The sequence below is a fragment of the Thalassophryne amazonica genome, chromosome 2 (assembly GCF_902500255.1).
Source record: "Thalassophryne amazonica chromosome 2, fThaAma1.1, whole genome shotgun sequence".
NCBI classification, from domain to species: Eukaryota; Metazoa; Chordata; class Actinopteri; order Batrachoidiformes; family Batrachoididae; genus Thalassophryne; species Thalassophryne amazonica.
In genome coordinates this window covers 77,144,227-77,160,575 of record NC_047104.1, presented here as the reverse complement: position 1 = coordinate 77,160,575, position 16,349 = coordinate 77,144,227, and the positions used below count along the sequence as shown (strand labels likewise).

The 16,349-nt window shown below is 42.4% G+C and overlaps 1 long non-coding RNA gene across 1 annotated transcript; it reads right to left on the bottom strand.

The window, feature by feature from the left end:
• Window positions 1-3,545: 3,545 nt before the first annotated feature.
• LOC117502407 lies at window positions 3,546-4,860 on the bottom strand. The gene is made up of 3 exons (XR_004558289.1): window positions 4,850-4,860; window positions 4,118-4,122; window positions 3,546-3,631 (listed from the first exon to the last, which is right to left on the bottom strand). It is a non-coding gene; the product is annotated as an uncharacterized LOC117502407 (long non-coding RNA).
• Between the last annotated feature and the right edge of the window lie 11,489 nt (window positions 4,861-16,349).

The window sequence follows — 16,349 nt, the reverse complement described above, 5'->3', positions numbered from 1 at the left end:
TGGAGTGGCCTGGCCAGTCTCCAGACCTGAACTCAATAGAAAATATTTGGAGGGAGCTGAATCTCTAAACCTGAAAGATTTGGAGAAGATCTGTATGGAGGAGTGGACCAAAATCCGTGTTGCAGTGTGTGAAAACTTGGTCAAGAACTACAGGAAACATTTGACCTCTGTAATGGCAGACAAATGTTTCTGTACCACTTGTTAAGCTCTGTTTTTCTAGGGGATCAAATACTTATTTGCAGCAGTAACATATAAATAAATTATTAAAAACTCATACATTGTGATTTCCGGATTTTTTTTTTTTTTTTTTAGATTATGTCTCTCACAGTGGACATGCACCTAAGATGAAAATTTCATACCCCTCCATGATTTGTAAGTGGGAGAACTTGCAAAACCACAGGGTGTTCAAATACTTATTTTCCTCACTGTATTACTCAAAATTGTTGACGTTCTAATAAGTCATCTATGGGCGGGAGGGGATTAATTGTGTATAATTGAGTATACAAATGTTGGGCGTTCGTTGTCGTCCGCAACAAACGTGGCCAAAAATGACAGATGTCTCAGTATGAATTACAGATATATTAATAATGTACAGCGAATATGTGACAAACAGTCACGGATGTATAATGTATGTATTGAGCAAACGGATCGGACGCATTGCAATTATCACGGAGGTACAGTAGCATTCAGAATAATAGTAGTAGCTCTATGTGACTAAAAACATTAATCCAGGTTTTGAGTATATTTCTTATTGTACATGGGAAACAAGGTACCAGTAGATTCAGTAGATTCTCACAAATCCAACAAGACCAAGCATTATTTTGTGCACACTCTTAAGACTATGAAATTGGGCTATTAGTAAAAAAAAAAAAGTAGAAAAGGGGATGTTCACAATAATAGTAGTGTGGCATTCAGTCAGAGTTCGTCAATTTTGTGGAACAAACAGGTGTGAATCAGGTGTCCCCTATTTAAGGATGAAGCTAGCACCTGTTGAACATGCTTTTCTCTTTGAAAGCCTGAGGAAAATGGGACGTTCAAGAGATTGTTCAGAAGAACAGCGCAGATTGATTAAAAAGTTGATTGGAGAGGGGAAAACTTATACGCAGGTGCAAAACATTATAGGCTGTTCATCTACAATGATCTCCAATGCTTTAAAATGGACAAAAAACCAGAGATGCGTGGAAGAAAACGGAAAACAACCATCAAAATGGATAGAAGAATACCCAGAATGGCAAAGGCTCACCCATTGATCAGCTCCAGGATGATCAAAGACAGTCTGGAGTTACCTGTAAGTGCTGTGACAGTTAGAAGACACCTGTGTGAAGCTAATTTATTTGCAAGATTCCCCTGCAAAGTCCCTCTGTTAAATAAACGATGTGCAGAAGAGGTTACAATTTGCAAAAGAACACATCAACTGGCCTAAAGAGAAATGGAGGAATATTTTGTGGACTGATAAGAGTAAAATAGTTCTTTTTGGGTCCAAGGGCCGCAGACAGTTTGTGAGACGGCCCCCAAACTATGAATTCAAGCCACAGTTAAAGACTGAAGCATGGTGGTGCAAGCATCATGATATGGGCATGTTTCTCCTACTATGGTGTTGGGCCTATATATCGCATACCAGGTATCATGGATCAGTTTGGATATGTCAAAATACTTGAAGAGGTCATGTTGCCTTATGCTGAAGAGGACATGCCCTTGAAATGGGTGTTTCAACAAGACAATGACCCCAAGCACACTAGTAAACAAGCAAAATCTTGGTTCCAAACCAACGAAATTAATGCCTCACTGATGTGAAGAAATCATGAAAAACTGTGGTTATACAACTAAATAGTAGTTTAGTGATTTACAGTATTGCTAAAAAAGCAGTTTGAACATAATAGTTTTGACTTTGTAGCGTCAACAGCAGATGCTACTATTATTGTGAACACTCCCTTTTCTACTTTTTTTTTTTTTACTAATAACCCAATTTCATAGCCTTAATGAATGCTTGGTCTTGTTGGATTTGTGAGAATCTACTGAATCTACTGGTACCTTGTTTCACATGTAACAAGAAATACACTCAAAACCTGGATTAATCTTTTTAGTCACATAGCACTACTATTATTCTGAACACTACTGTATTACAGATGTATTGAGAATGCATTGCGCATGTGTTGCACATGCACGGCATCTGCATTGCGGTCATAAATGAAGTGAACTCGGGCCTTTCGGCATTACTAGTCACACCAACACGACAGCCTCTGGAGCAATTGCTGGACTTGGACAAGTTGATTGGAGTAAAGAAGCAGTGAAGAGGGCGAGTGGTGACCTCAGCAGATGGCATCAGAGCGCAGTTCATCTGAATGATTATAACAAGAAGTTAAATCTGTTATAAACATAGGAATAAATACTGTAACAGCTGCAGACAAGAAAGAAAAAACATGCAACTATTTTATCAAGCCTTGACAATGTAAACAAATAAAATAATTACCTTTCAAGACAGCTCAAAGTGCTTTTTGCAGGTTGTTAGGCACATGTGCGCCTTGGGCTGCAGTCTCTTCTCTGATTCAGGAAGTGATTAGAGCCGTTTTCAATGGAGAATTTGTAGAAAACATGATTAATCCACTACAAAATAATTATTTTATATACACAGCGCAGAGCGCATGGCAGCTGGTAGAACAAAGAATGGCGTCCAGCTGTGAACACAGCGGTGGGATCATCAGGACACAGTTTGTGCTGCTGCGTGAAGCAAAACATTCTCCTGTCAGTGCACATTTATGTTGTTGGATGGCATTTTTGGGGATACATAACTACATCTGTACATTTCCACAGCTGGACTGGCACTGACTGGCAGGTATGTCGATGTCTGCCATGGTACTTTGGGTTTACGTGGAGTGTTTGTTGTGCATTCGCAAATTGTCCACAAATCAGATGCAAAGCTGATGTAATACAACGGCTTTATTCGTGGCCACTCTGTATGCAATCACTACATCTTATTTTATTTCGTGATGTGGATGTGATAGGCACGCAATATAACGGATAAAGGCAGATATACAGCCCATACATTGAGTATGTATTGAGTATGTAAGGCGGATGTCATCCGCAGCCAAAACGTCCTGGCAACGGAAAACGTGCCCACTTCCAAAGACATGAGACATATCACTTGCATAGTGAGGGAGCATCAACTTCAACTTTTGGCCATGCGTTTATCTCTTCTAGATTGGACTACGGCAATGTTGTATTTTCTGGTTTACCGCAGTCTAGCATTAGGGCTCTCCAATTGGTTCAAAATGCTGCAGCCAGACTTTTCACACGAAGCAGAAAGTTCAACCACATTACACCCATTTTTGCATCTCTTCACTGGCTTCCTGTCCCTGTGAGATCAGATTTTAAGGTTCTGCTACTAGCCTATAAAATTGTTCATAGACTGGCACCTCCCTACCTAGCTGACCTCATTAAACCTTACGTACTGGCCTTTTTGTTCTCAGGGTGCAGGACTACTTTGTGTCCCTAGGGTGAATAAGAAGTCTGGGAGGTCATAGCGCTTTCTCTTATCGTGCCCTGCGGGTCATAGCGCTTTCTCTTATCGTAGCCCTGTTCTGTGGACTGATCTCCCTGTGTCAATAAAACAGTCAGATACTTTGGAGACTTTCTGTTATGTGTCGGACGCAGCCCGGAGAACCGACCAGCGTTTGAAGGACCCAGTATAAAATAAGCAGAGCACGGTACAAAGGATAACAGAGTTTAATGAACATAACAGTGCTGTGAAAAATATAAAAGTGCGCGGTCTGGCGTGGTGGATTGCGGTGCGCTCCCAGCAGCGCTAACGGTCCGGAGCCAGAACTGGTTCGGACCCAAGGACCCCGCCGACACCCCCCAGGTGGCCGCGACAAACCGAGTCTGTGAAAGAAGGAATCATTATGTGAGTCCACACTCAACACACAGAGAGAACGCTCAAAGGTGCACAAACAGCAAACACTTCCTGGCTTAATTACTAATCAGCTTCCCACCCTGCAGGCATGGAACATCCAGTTCACAAAACTCCACTGCAGTGGAAGCTGATTTAAACGACCAACATACAGCTCAATATAATAAGGTGTGAGGGACACCACATTTACTGACTATAAATGTTAGTCACAAAATCTAACGTACCTCAGGAAGTGTGCTGACGAGCGTGAGACCTCACCCCCTCCTCTTTCACAGACCATGCATCAAACCTGGACGTTCTCTGCATCCACTGATGATGAGATGGCTCCCGAGACGACGATCTCACCCGTCTGGTCACAAGGTCGAGTCTCTGGCAAATACACACTGTGTACTCCAGTCTTAAATGCCACCATGTTCCAATCCATGTAGATGCACCACAGCTGTGAGTCCTGACGAGCCGCAGGTGATCAGGGTGAGGTCCTGATAAACTCAGCTACACAGCCACTCAGTCCCAAATGCAAGCCACCTGGAAGGAAAAACAAAAGACAGAAACAAAAAGGCAGCCAGGCCCCCCAGCCATACAACAGTACCCCACCCTCACGGGAAGCCTCCCGGCGACCACACAAACCTGGCCCAGGCGAAACACCCCCCTCCAGGGACCATGGCTGGAAACCGTATCCGCATTCATCTTCCAACAGAATCTTCATCTAACAGAATGGTAGATGTCTTCTCCTCTGGCTGCATCTTTGCCCTTGTTTCCATCAGTCAATTAGCACAGGTGTGGCCAGGAGTTCTTGAACCTGTGCGGTCAGCCTTTGTCCAACCATGTTCACAGTCTGATTAGTCATAAAACAAAAAAGACAAACAGAAACAACCAAAACACCCCCCCCCCCCCCCCAGAGGACCGTTCCATCAAACCCCGGGAAGGGGAGAAAAGAAAAACCCAAACTTAAGCTTGCAAATAAAAATGCTAACACCCCCCCCCCCCCCCCCCCCCCAACGACATGTAGGGACCAACACCCCCCAGAGGACATCCCGCCAGCTCCAGGAGTAATAACCACAGCCGAGGTCCCTCTGGGATCCAACGTCACCCACGGGGACACCCAGCGCCTCCCAGAGGACCATTCCATCAACCCCAGGAGACGCCTCCCCTCATGACCAACGGACCCAGCCCCGGCCGTCTATGGCTAGATGGACCCACAGCCCTTTCCCCCCCAGAGGACACCACAGTCAAACCCTGAGGGCGGAAACTGGGGGGAAAAACAAAAGGAGAAAAAAAAACATACAAACAAAACAACCCCAACCCCACCCCCTTGGCGCAGTGGAAACTGGAAGCACGGCCAGTGTCACCAACCGTGACTATACCCCAGAAGCCAACTGGGAGGAGTGGAACAGCGGTTATGGCAGACGGCACAAAACGGCGCCACTCCTCCGACTTCTAAACCAGCCACCAGCTGCGGGTATATCCCACTGCCCAAAACCTCAGCCACGCCGATGGCAGACGGCTCAAAGGCGTGCTGAAGCCGGAGGTGGAACAGGGAAACAACAAACAAAAACACCCCCCCCCCCAGGTGCAGAGGTTACCTGGGAAACGCCCAGCATAACCAAACTGCACCACTCCAGCAACGCCGACACTACGGCTCACACGGCTGGAGCCAGAGGAGAAGAGAGGGAACAAAAAGAAAATACCCCAAACCCCCCCCCCTCCCCTCCCGGGTGCAGAGGTTACCTGGGAAATGCCCAGCATAACCAAACTGCACCACTCCAGCAACGCCGACTCTACGGCTCACCCGGCTGGAGTCAGAGGAGAAGAGAGGGCATAACAAAAAACAAAACAAAAAAAAGAAAAAAGAAAAAACAACCCAATTACCCCCCCATGACCCCCCAGGGGACCGTCCCATCAAACCCTGGGAGGTGAAACTGAAAGAAATAAAAAGAAAGACTAACAGACTAACATAAAGTTGCTTGGGTCCTTTTTCTTTTTTTCCAGACAGAACTGTAGGGAGACGACCCCAGACACTAATAGTGTAAAAAAAAAAATCCCACACAAAAACCAACTCAAAAAACACCCACACAAAATGAACTAACACAAAACAAATAAGTGATTTATACCGTCAAGCTCAAACAAATGGAACACACCTGTTCCAACTTAAGAGCTTGACGGTAATGTGACTCAGTCACCAACAGAGGGAGCCAAAGTGCTAAAAATGAAAAACCCCCTTTGGTGACAGAAAATAATTCATGCTGCTTTTCCTGTGAGCAGCTGTGAGCAACACACAACCAAAAATGTGATTCAACTAAATAACACCGGAGCTGACACAACAGACGCAGTAGCTATCATTACCTGGGGAAACGGGGCTACGACTGTAACACAGGAAGCACCGCGACCCGTGCCACAGAGCTCCGCCGTGCGCGTTCACCCATTACAGACCAACTCCTGCAGCTCCCGTTCAAACCTCTTATCCGGTCGAAGTGTGACGCGAAGCCGTCGCCAGTCACACTCCACCACGACCCACAGATAAGGCACAAACACAGGAAACACGGCTGCATGAGCGCTCAAGTCAGTATTCAGTAATGGGTTCTCCAACGCGCACCATCCCGGCGGAGAGCACCCGCAACTGATCCGGATAACTTCTGAACGTCTGCTGCCGCCTTCCCGGCGCGTTACCGTCTCTGCTACCGCTGGGTCCGCGATGTTTGGCCAGAGACTACTGTTATGTGTCGGACGCAGCCCGGAGAACCGACCAGCATTTGAAGGACCCAGTATAAAATAAGCAGAGCACGGTACAAAGGATAACAGAGTTTAATGAACATAACAGTGCTGTGAAAAATATAAAAGTGCGTGGTCTGGCGTGGTGGATTGCGGTGCGCTCCCAGCAGCGCTAACGGTCCGGAGCCAGAACTGGTTCGGACCCAAGGACCCCTCCGACACCCCCCAGGTGGCCGCGACAAACCGAGTCTGTGAAAGAAGGAATCATTATGTGAGTCCACACTCAACACACAGAGAGAACGCTCAAAGGTGCACAAACAGCAAACACTTCCTGGCTTAATTACTAATTAGCTTCCCACCCTGCAGGCATGGAACATCCAGTTCACAAAACTCCACTGCAGTGGAAGCTGATTTAAACGACCAACATACAGCTCAATATAATAAGGTGTGAGGGACACCACATTTACTGACTGTATAAATGTTAGTCACAAAATCTAACGTACCTCAGGAAGTGTGCTGACGAGCGTGAGACCTCACCCCTTCCTCTTTCACAGACCATGCATCAAACCTGGACGTTCTCTGCATCCACTGATGATGAGATGGCTCCCGAGATGACGATCTCACCCGTCTGGTCACAAGGTCGAGTCTCTGGCAAATACACACTGTGTACTCCAGTCTTAAATGCCACCACGTTCCAATCCATGTAGATGCACCACAGCTGTGAGTCCTGACGAGCCGCAGGTGATCAGGGTGAGGTCCTGATAAACTCAGCTACACAGCCACTCAGTCCCAAATGCAAGCCACCTGGAAGGAAAAACAAAAGACAGAAACAAAAAGGCAGCCAGGCCCCCCAGCAATACAACACTTTCAAGTCCAGACTTAAGACACACTTATTTTCCCTTTTGTATGGCTAGCATACTGGCATAGTATAGTATAGTTCTATCCCTTTTACTTTTTTAATTCATTTTATTAGGAAACGGAACGTGACACTGCCTCAACTTTACCTAAATTCTGGGTCTTTTAGTGAATCTTAGTGCTAGTGACTGGCGATCACCTTCGTATTTCCTGTTTTTCTTGTTGTTTTATGCTTACAAATTATATTGTATTTCTTGTCTTTCTGTTGCCTGATTCTATTTTTTTCTCTCTCTAAGGTGCAGCTCCATCCAGAGATGGGTGTGGTATTTGTGCTGGAGACCCTCCTGCCCTGTGTACCAAGAGCATTTCCTGTACATTTGTTTTGTGAATTGCTCTCTAATTTATGTCTGTAGCATGGCCCAAGCATTGGGTCACCCCTTTGAGTCTGGTCTGCTTGAGGTTTCTTCCTCAGAGAGAGTTTTTCCTTACCACTGCTGCTCTGGGGGTTAGTAAGGTTACACCTTACTTGTGTGAAGCACCTTGAGGCAACTCTGTTGTGATTTGGCACTATATAAATGAAATGAATTGAAATTGTGGTTCGTTTACTGATGCATAATCTATTGGGTGTTTGAGTGTTGGCAACCCCAGTGGCTGGAGAAGGTCAAGGGTACACCCATGTTTCACCTGGCTGAAGCAGATAGATGGTTCTTTTAGAGAAGTGAAAGTGGACTGATTGTCTACCTGAGTGGTTGACATCTAGAACCCAAGGCGGTTCTTTAGTGTCATAATGACGCGGCAAATGCAATCTGCTTTCTGTTGACATTATGTGGTGTATAATGCACCTGCTGATCCACCTAATTTTAATGTTTTTCTTCATTCATTCCAGGCTTGTTTCAAAACACTACTGAGGTCAGTAATCCAGACTGGCACAGACATTTGGTATTTGACTTAATTCTGGATGGTAACTCACATATAGACAAGGAAACATTCACACCTGTGGTCAAATTCAAGTTTCCAGTTCTAACCTGCATGTCTTTGGAAATGGAAGGAAGCCCACACAAACATGGGGAGAACATGCAAACTCCACACAGAATGGACCAGACTGGAAGAGATCCTGGGACCTTTGCGCTGTGAGGGTTAACCACTAAGCAACCCAGCTACTCTTAATATATTTATATAGCACTAAATCACAGCACAAGTCACCACATAATGAAACACACTGAATGTTAAGAGTTTTTTGATTTGCTGAAGAAATCTCAGCAGACCAGACTCGGTGGCAAAATGAAAAGTGTGACACAATACTGACAGACAAGTTGCAACTAATCATTTATAGTCAAGTGTTCACAAAGACAGGACAGTAAGTTTCAGTGAGGTGGAGAATAGATTGTCTGTAATCCTGAAAAAAATCTTAAATTGTTTGGAATTTTTATATGCCTAGAGTGGCCATTCTGGGTCAAATGAAATCCTATATATATGTGTATGTGTGTGTATATATATATATATATATATATATATATATATATATATATATATATACACACGAGGTCTCTTAGATAATAAACCGACCCTTTTATTTTTTTTTTTAACTATATGGATTTGAATGACATGCGATTACACCAATCATGCTTGAACCCTCGTGCGCATGCGTGAGTTTTTTCACGCGTGTCGGTGACGTCATTTCCCTGTGGGCAGGCCTTGAGTGAGATGTGGTCCCGCCCTCTCGGCTGAATTCCTTTGTTTCACACGCTGCTCGAGACGGCGCGCATTGCTTTATCAAAATTTTTTCTGGACCTGTGAGGAATATCTGAGTGGACACTATTCGAGAAATTAAGCTGGTTTTCTGTGAAAAGTTTAACGGCTGATGAGAGATTATGGGGTGTTTCTGTCGGTGTAAGGACTTCCCACGGAGCGGGACGTCCTGCAGCGCTTCCAGGCGCTGTCATCGGCCTGTTTCGAGCTGAAAACATCCTAATTTAAGGCTTAATTCACCCAGGACATCGTGAGAGAACAGAGAAGATTCAGAAGAGGCCGGCATGAGGAATTTATGCGGACATTCCACTGTTTAAGGACATTTTTTTAATGAAAGACGTACGCGCAAATTCGCCGAGTCGTTTCCGTGACGACTCGGCAAATCTGTGTGCGCCGCGACAGGAAAAACACCTCCGTGTTGAAAACCATTTGTAGAATTCAGGCGGCTTTTAATGGCTTTCAACAAGTGAGTAACTGAGAAATTGTTTAACAGCTTGGGCATGTTCCAACTTGCCCGTTAAGATTTCCAACGGAGGTGTTTTTCCTGCCGCGACCCCCCGCGGTCAGGTCCACCCCGACATGCACTCTGCCCGCACGTTCTTTCATTACAAAATGACCGTTAACAATGGAATGTCCGAATAAACTCCTCATGTCGACTTCTTCTGAAAGTTCTCTGTTCTCTGACGACTTACTGCGTCAACAGAGCCTGAAATGTGGAAGTTTTCAACTTGAAACGGCAAGACGCTGCCGCCTCGAAGCGCAGATCGCCGTCAGGCGCCGTGGACCGTCCTTAAAGCGACACTACCAGACCAAAATCTCTCATCAGCCGTTAAAATTTTTACCGAAAACCAGCTGAATTTATTGAATGGTGTCCACTCAGTTGTGCCTTACAGTTTTGAAAAAAATTTTATCAAACAAAGCAACAGTCTCTGAGCCATTCCTAAACAATGAAAAAAATCGACGAGCGGGTGGACGACTCCTCACTCAAAGACTGCCCACAGGCGAATGACGTAACCGACAGGCGTGAAAAAACTCTTGCATGCCCACGAGGGTTCAAGCATGTCTGATGTAATCACACGTGATTCAAATCCATATGGTTTTTGAAAAAAATAAGGTCGGATACTTTTCTAATAGACCTTGTATATATATATTGTGTGTGTGTGTGTACAGTAGTGTTCAGAATAATAGTAGTGCTATGTGACTGAAAAGATTAATCCAGGTTTTGAGTATATTTCTTATTGTTACATGGGAAACAAGGTACCAGTAGATTCAGTAGATTCTCACAAATCCAACAAGACCAAGCATTCATGATATGCACACTCTTAAGGCTATGAAATTGGGCTATTAGTAGAAAAAAAAGTAGAAAAGGGGGTGTTCACAATAATAGTAGTGCGGCATTCAGTCAGTGAGTTCGTCAATTTTGTGGAACAAACAGGTGTGAATCAGGTGTCACCTATTTAAGGATGAAGCCAGCACCTGTTGAACATGCTTTTCTCTTTGAAAGCCTGAGGAAAATGTGACGTTCAAGACATTGTTCAGAAGAACAGCGTAGTTTGATTAAAAAGTTGATTGGAGAGGGGAAAACTTATATGCAGGTGCAAAAAATTATAGGCTGTTCATCTACAATGATCTCCAATGCTTTAAAATGGACCAAAAAAAAAAAAAACAGACGTGTGGAAGAAAACGGAAAACAACCATCAAAATGGATAGAAGAATAACCAGAATGGCAAAGGCTCACCCATTGATCAGCTCCAGGATGATCAAAGACAGTCTGGAGTTACCTGTAAGTGCTGTGACAGTTAGAAGACACCTGTGTGAAGCTAATTTCTGTGCAAGAATCCCCCGCAAAGTCCCTCTGTTAAATAAAAGACGTGCAGAAGAGGTTACAATTTGCCAAAGAACACATCAACTGGCCTAAAGAGAAATGGAGGAATATTTTGTGGAATGATGAGAGTAAAATTGTTCTTTTTGGGTCCAAGGGCTGCAGACAGTTTGTGAGACGACCCCCAAACTCTGAACTCAAGCCACAGTTCACAGTGAAGACAGTGAAGCATGGTGGTGCAAGCATGATATGGGCATGTTTCTCCTACTATGGTGTTGGGCCTATATATCGCATACCAGGTATCATGGATCAGTTTGGATATGTCAAAATACTTGAAGAGGTCATGTTGCCTTATGCTGAAGAGGACATGCCCTTGAAATGGGTGTTTCAACAAGACAATGACCCCAAGCACACTCGTAAACAAGCAAAATCTTGGTTCCAAACCAACAAAATTAATGCCTCGCAGATGTGAAGAAATCATGAAAAACTGTGGTTATACAACTAAATACTAGTTTAGTGATTCACAGGATTGCTAAAAAAGCAGTTTGAACATAACAGTTTTGAGTTTGTAGCATCAACAGCAGATACTACTATTATTGTGAACACCCCCTTTTCTACTTTTTTTTTTTACTAATAGCCCAATTTCATAGCCTTAAGAGTGTGCATATCATGAATGCTTGGTCTTGTTGGATTTGTGAGAATCTAATGAATCTAGTGGTACCTTGTTTCCCATGTAACAATAAGAAATATACTCAAAACCTGGATTAATCTTTTTAGTCACATAGCACTACTATTATTCTGAACACTACTGTATGTATGTATGTATATATCTATATGTGTGTGTGTGTGTGTGTGTGTGTGTGTCATTTGTATATAAAAGCAAAAGAACGAAGCTGTGAAATGGGGGTCATTATATACTATGATCGATTTATAACACGGATACAAGATAAGGATATGTTGGTCTTTTTTTATTATTTCAGTGAGATAATTTCAGGTCATGTATATAAATGGACTTCTTCGTAAACAGTCAAAAGGTAACGAACAAAGAGCGAGTTTCCAGAAAGGATGAGTTTGTCCCTTTGTCAGCTGCTGCTTTTCACTCTGTCCAGCCTCCAGTGCTGTTTGTATTTCACAGGCAGGTGAAGCTCAGTTTATTCTCCACTTCTGGTTTATTTCCCGCCAGGGGATTTAAAAAAAAACCTGTCAGAACTAGAGTGTACAGCTACTGTCTCATAGATAATGCTTAAAAATAATATTCAGATGTGTCCTGGATAATTATCTTAAAGGAAGACGGTGGAGGGAGAATCATATCGGGGTGGGGGGACAAAAGTATTAAATTATGATTCCAACATGCTGGTGAAAGGTGATTTAGATATGGAAGGCAGATGTTAGATTTCTTCTCTCCACTCTTCTGGTGGTTTCATTCAGGTGGTGCAGGTGTCATCACTACAATCGCCTAAAAGGGAATGAAGGAATTAACAAAGAATCATCCTGCATCTTTTTCTCTGTTTTATACATTGATATAAAGAGATGTTATTGGAAATTCAAAAGTCCACGTAAGCAAAGATGAATCATTTTGCATTTTAATTTGCAAAGCTTCTTACCTGACTCTTAGTTGAGCGCAGGGCAGCCCCTGCCAGGGCCGACATTCCAATTAAAATAAGTACCCCGATACAACTGTAGAACAGGTGGATCACTTCAACTGTGAACATCATCACCTGCACAAAAACACGTACTTGTAAACAGACAGAAGTGCACACCTGCAAGTCTCTCTCTCTCTCCACACACACACACACATATATATATTATATATAGCTTTTACATTTGTTTTTATTTTTTAGGGCATCAAAAAAATCAAGCTTTATACTCGTATATTAGAATTTCTAAAATTATGCCCTTTGAACTCAGCGAAAAGTAATCTCTACATCATGAATTAAAAAAAAAAATCGAAAAGCCAAAATTGTGGTGTTAATTGCCGACTTTAGTATAACACATACAAGTTGTATGTAAAAGTTTGGGCACCCCTGATGATTTCCATGATTTTCTTTTATAAATCATTGGTTGTCTGGATCAGAAATTTCAGTTAAATATATCATATAGCAGACAAACAGTGATATTTGAGAAGTGAAAAGTTTCTAGGATTTACCGAAAGTGTGCAATAATTCTTTAAACAAAATTGTGCAGGTGCATAAATTTTGGCACCCTTGTCAAATACAGGTCTACAGATGATTTGACTTCATGCTTGGTTTGTGTTCTGATAAGTACTGTCAACTGTCGGACCTTATATGTAGACAGGTGTGTGCCTTTCCAAATCATGTCTAATCAACTGAATTTACCCCACGTGGACTGCATTTAAGCTACAATTAAGCTGTAGAAACATCTCAAGGATGATCAGTGGAAACAGTGCACCCGGGGCTTCATGGCAAAGGCTAGGAATACTTACGTACCAGTGATTGCGTAGTGTGTGTGTGTTTTTGAATATAAATTTACAAAAAATCTTAAAACTTTTTTCACATTGTCATTATAAGGTATTGTGTCTAGAGGTTTGGGGGGTGAATTTCATCCATTTTGGAGTAAGGGTATAACATAACGTGGAAAAAGTGAAGTGCTGTGAATACTTTCTGGATGCTCTGTATAGTCTGGCAGGCCAAATTCAAAACAAGTCGGTGGTAAGCAACATGCAACAACTTCATGAAACGTCAACAGCTTCACCAAACGTGAGTTTTAGAACATTTCTATCGTTCAAATATATTAGTCATACTCCTACATAACCTAACATAATAATGATGAATGATCTCAACAGTTTATAGCAGTCCTACTCTATGATCATTGAACACATTTATTATGTGTTCAATGATCTCTCGCACACTCACACACCTGTCATCGGATTTAGCAAGATTAGTGTATTTGGCTACTTATGTACACTCATTTACCAGTTTTTTAGGTACACATAGTGAAAACTAATGTTGACCTGAAGCAAATCCTCCTTGAAGAAGTGAAGGTGCACCCTCTTAAAAAATGAACACCAACAGCTCCCACTGCTGTCTTTCCTTCTACAAAATACACACAGATCAAGTACAACTGGTTCAGACTGTCACCACATCATGACGACTCCTGACCAAATTACACAAATCAAAGGCTGGAAGAAGTGAGATAAAATTATCCTTGAGACTTGAAGTCTGATCTGGACAGAGAATTCCATATATTAAAATCTAAAAATAGCAACCCAAACCAAAAGCAACCCAAGGTTAATTTTCTTGCCTAAGGTGATGTAACACAGTGGTAAACATACTACTGTCCCAGCTTTTTTGAAACGTGTTGCAGGCATCCATTTCAAAATGAGCAAATATTTGCACAAAAACAATAAAGTTTATCAGTTTGAACATTAAATATCTTGTCTTTCTGGTGTATTCAATAGAATAGAGGTTGAAGAGGACTGTATTCTGTTTTTATTTACATTTCACACAACGTCCCAACTTCATTGGAATTGGGGTTGTAATTTAGACCAATACACACACAAAAAAAGGATTTTTAGAAATGTTGGCCAACTGAAAAGTATGAGCTTGAAAAGTATGAGCATGTACAGCACTCAATACGTAGTTGAGGCTCCTTTTTCCTGAATTACTGTAGCAATGTGGCATGGCATGGAGTCGATCAGTCTGTGGCACTGCTCAGGTGGAATGAGAGCCCAGGTTGCTCTGATAGTGGCCTTCAGCTCTTTTGCATTGTTGGGTCTGGCATGTAGCATCTTCCTCTTCACAATACCCCATAGATTTTCTATGGAGTTAAGGTCAGGTGAGTTTGCTGGCCAATGAAGAACAGGGATACCATGGTCTTTAAACCAGGTACTGGTAGCTTTGGCACTGTGTGCAGGTTCCAAGTCCTGTTGGAAAATTAAATCTGCATCTCCATAAAGTTGGTCAGCAGCAGGAAGCATGAAGTGCTCTACAACTTCCTGGTAGATGGCTGCATTGACCTTGGACCTCAGAAAACACAGTGGACCAACACCAGCAGATGACATGGCACCCCAAACCATCACTGACTGTGGAAACTTTACACTGGACTTCAAGCAACGTGGATTCGGTGCCTCTCCTCTCTTCCTTCAGACTCTGGGACCTTGATTTCCAAAGGAAATGCAAAATTTACTTTGATCAGAGAACATAACTTTGGACCACTGAGCAGCAGTCCAGTCCTTTTTATCTTTAGTCCAGGCAAGACTCAAGTCAGCAGTCTTCCCCATGATTGTGTAGCCTATAGAACTAGACTGAGAGACCAGTTAAAGACCTTTGCAGGTGTTTTGAGTTAATTAGCTGATTAGAGTGTGACACCAGGTGTCTTCAATATTAAACCTTTTCACAATATTATAATTTTCAGAGATACTGAATTTGGGGTTTTCATTAGTTCTCAGTTATAATCATCAAAATTAAAAGAAATAAACACTTGAAATATATCAGTCTGTGTGTAATGAATGAATATAATATACAAGTTTAACTTTTTGAACGGAATTACTGAAATAAATCAACTTTTTCATGATATTCTAATTATATGACCAGCACCTTTATATTACTTTAGTGACCCTGATCTTGATAGTTTGTATTTATTTCCTTAACCAGCTGGTTCAGGTGTGTTTGTGTTTGTTTTTGTGGAGTGGTGTTTTAGGCAGAATGCAAGAAGATATTTTCATTTTGTCACTAGTACTGCTAGTAGCATAGCAGCAAAGTTAGCGGTATGTACCTTATAATGTCCTGGCTCTTCTTTCACAGTCACTGTGTCATTATCATGATGAATAAATTCATAGTGGGTAAAGTTGTTGTTCAGCACATTAATCAGGAACTGTATGAGCACCCACCCTGTCACCAGCAAGGTCACAATGCTCAGAGCCAATGACATGGTTACCTACAGAAAGAGAGAAATATAAGAGGACGAAAGGACAGGTGCTATTGGTTGGGTGTAATTTCAAATGTCAACAATAGATGGTGGCAAAAACTCAGTCATGCTGCTTTAAAATATTGCTACAGTGGTATAACTATAAAACGATCCAGCAAGGAGCCTTGTTAATTTGTTGCTGGATTGTTTAGAAGAGTTTTCAGTTCATTATTTTGAGTTAGATTTTTAATTTCTTGTTTGTTCTTTGATTTGCAGTGATTGAAAGCTGCTGTCTTGATCTGTCTGTGTTAGGTTTCTGATTTTGTTTGAACTTTCAAAACAGTTTAAAAGGACATGCATGTCATTTAAATTGCAGTTCAGCAACATCAAAGAATTCATGATTGTAAGTCTATCCATGCACATGTGGTTACAGTTGGTGGT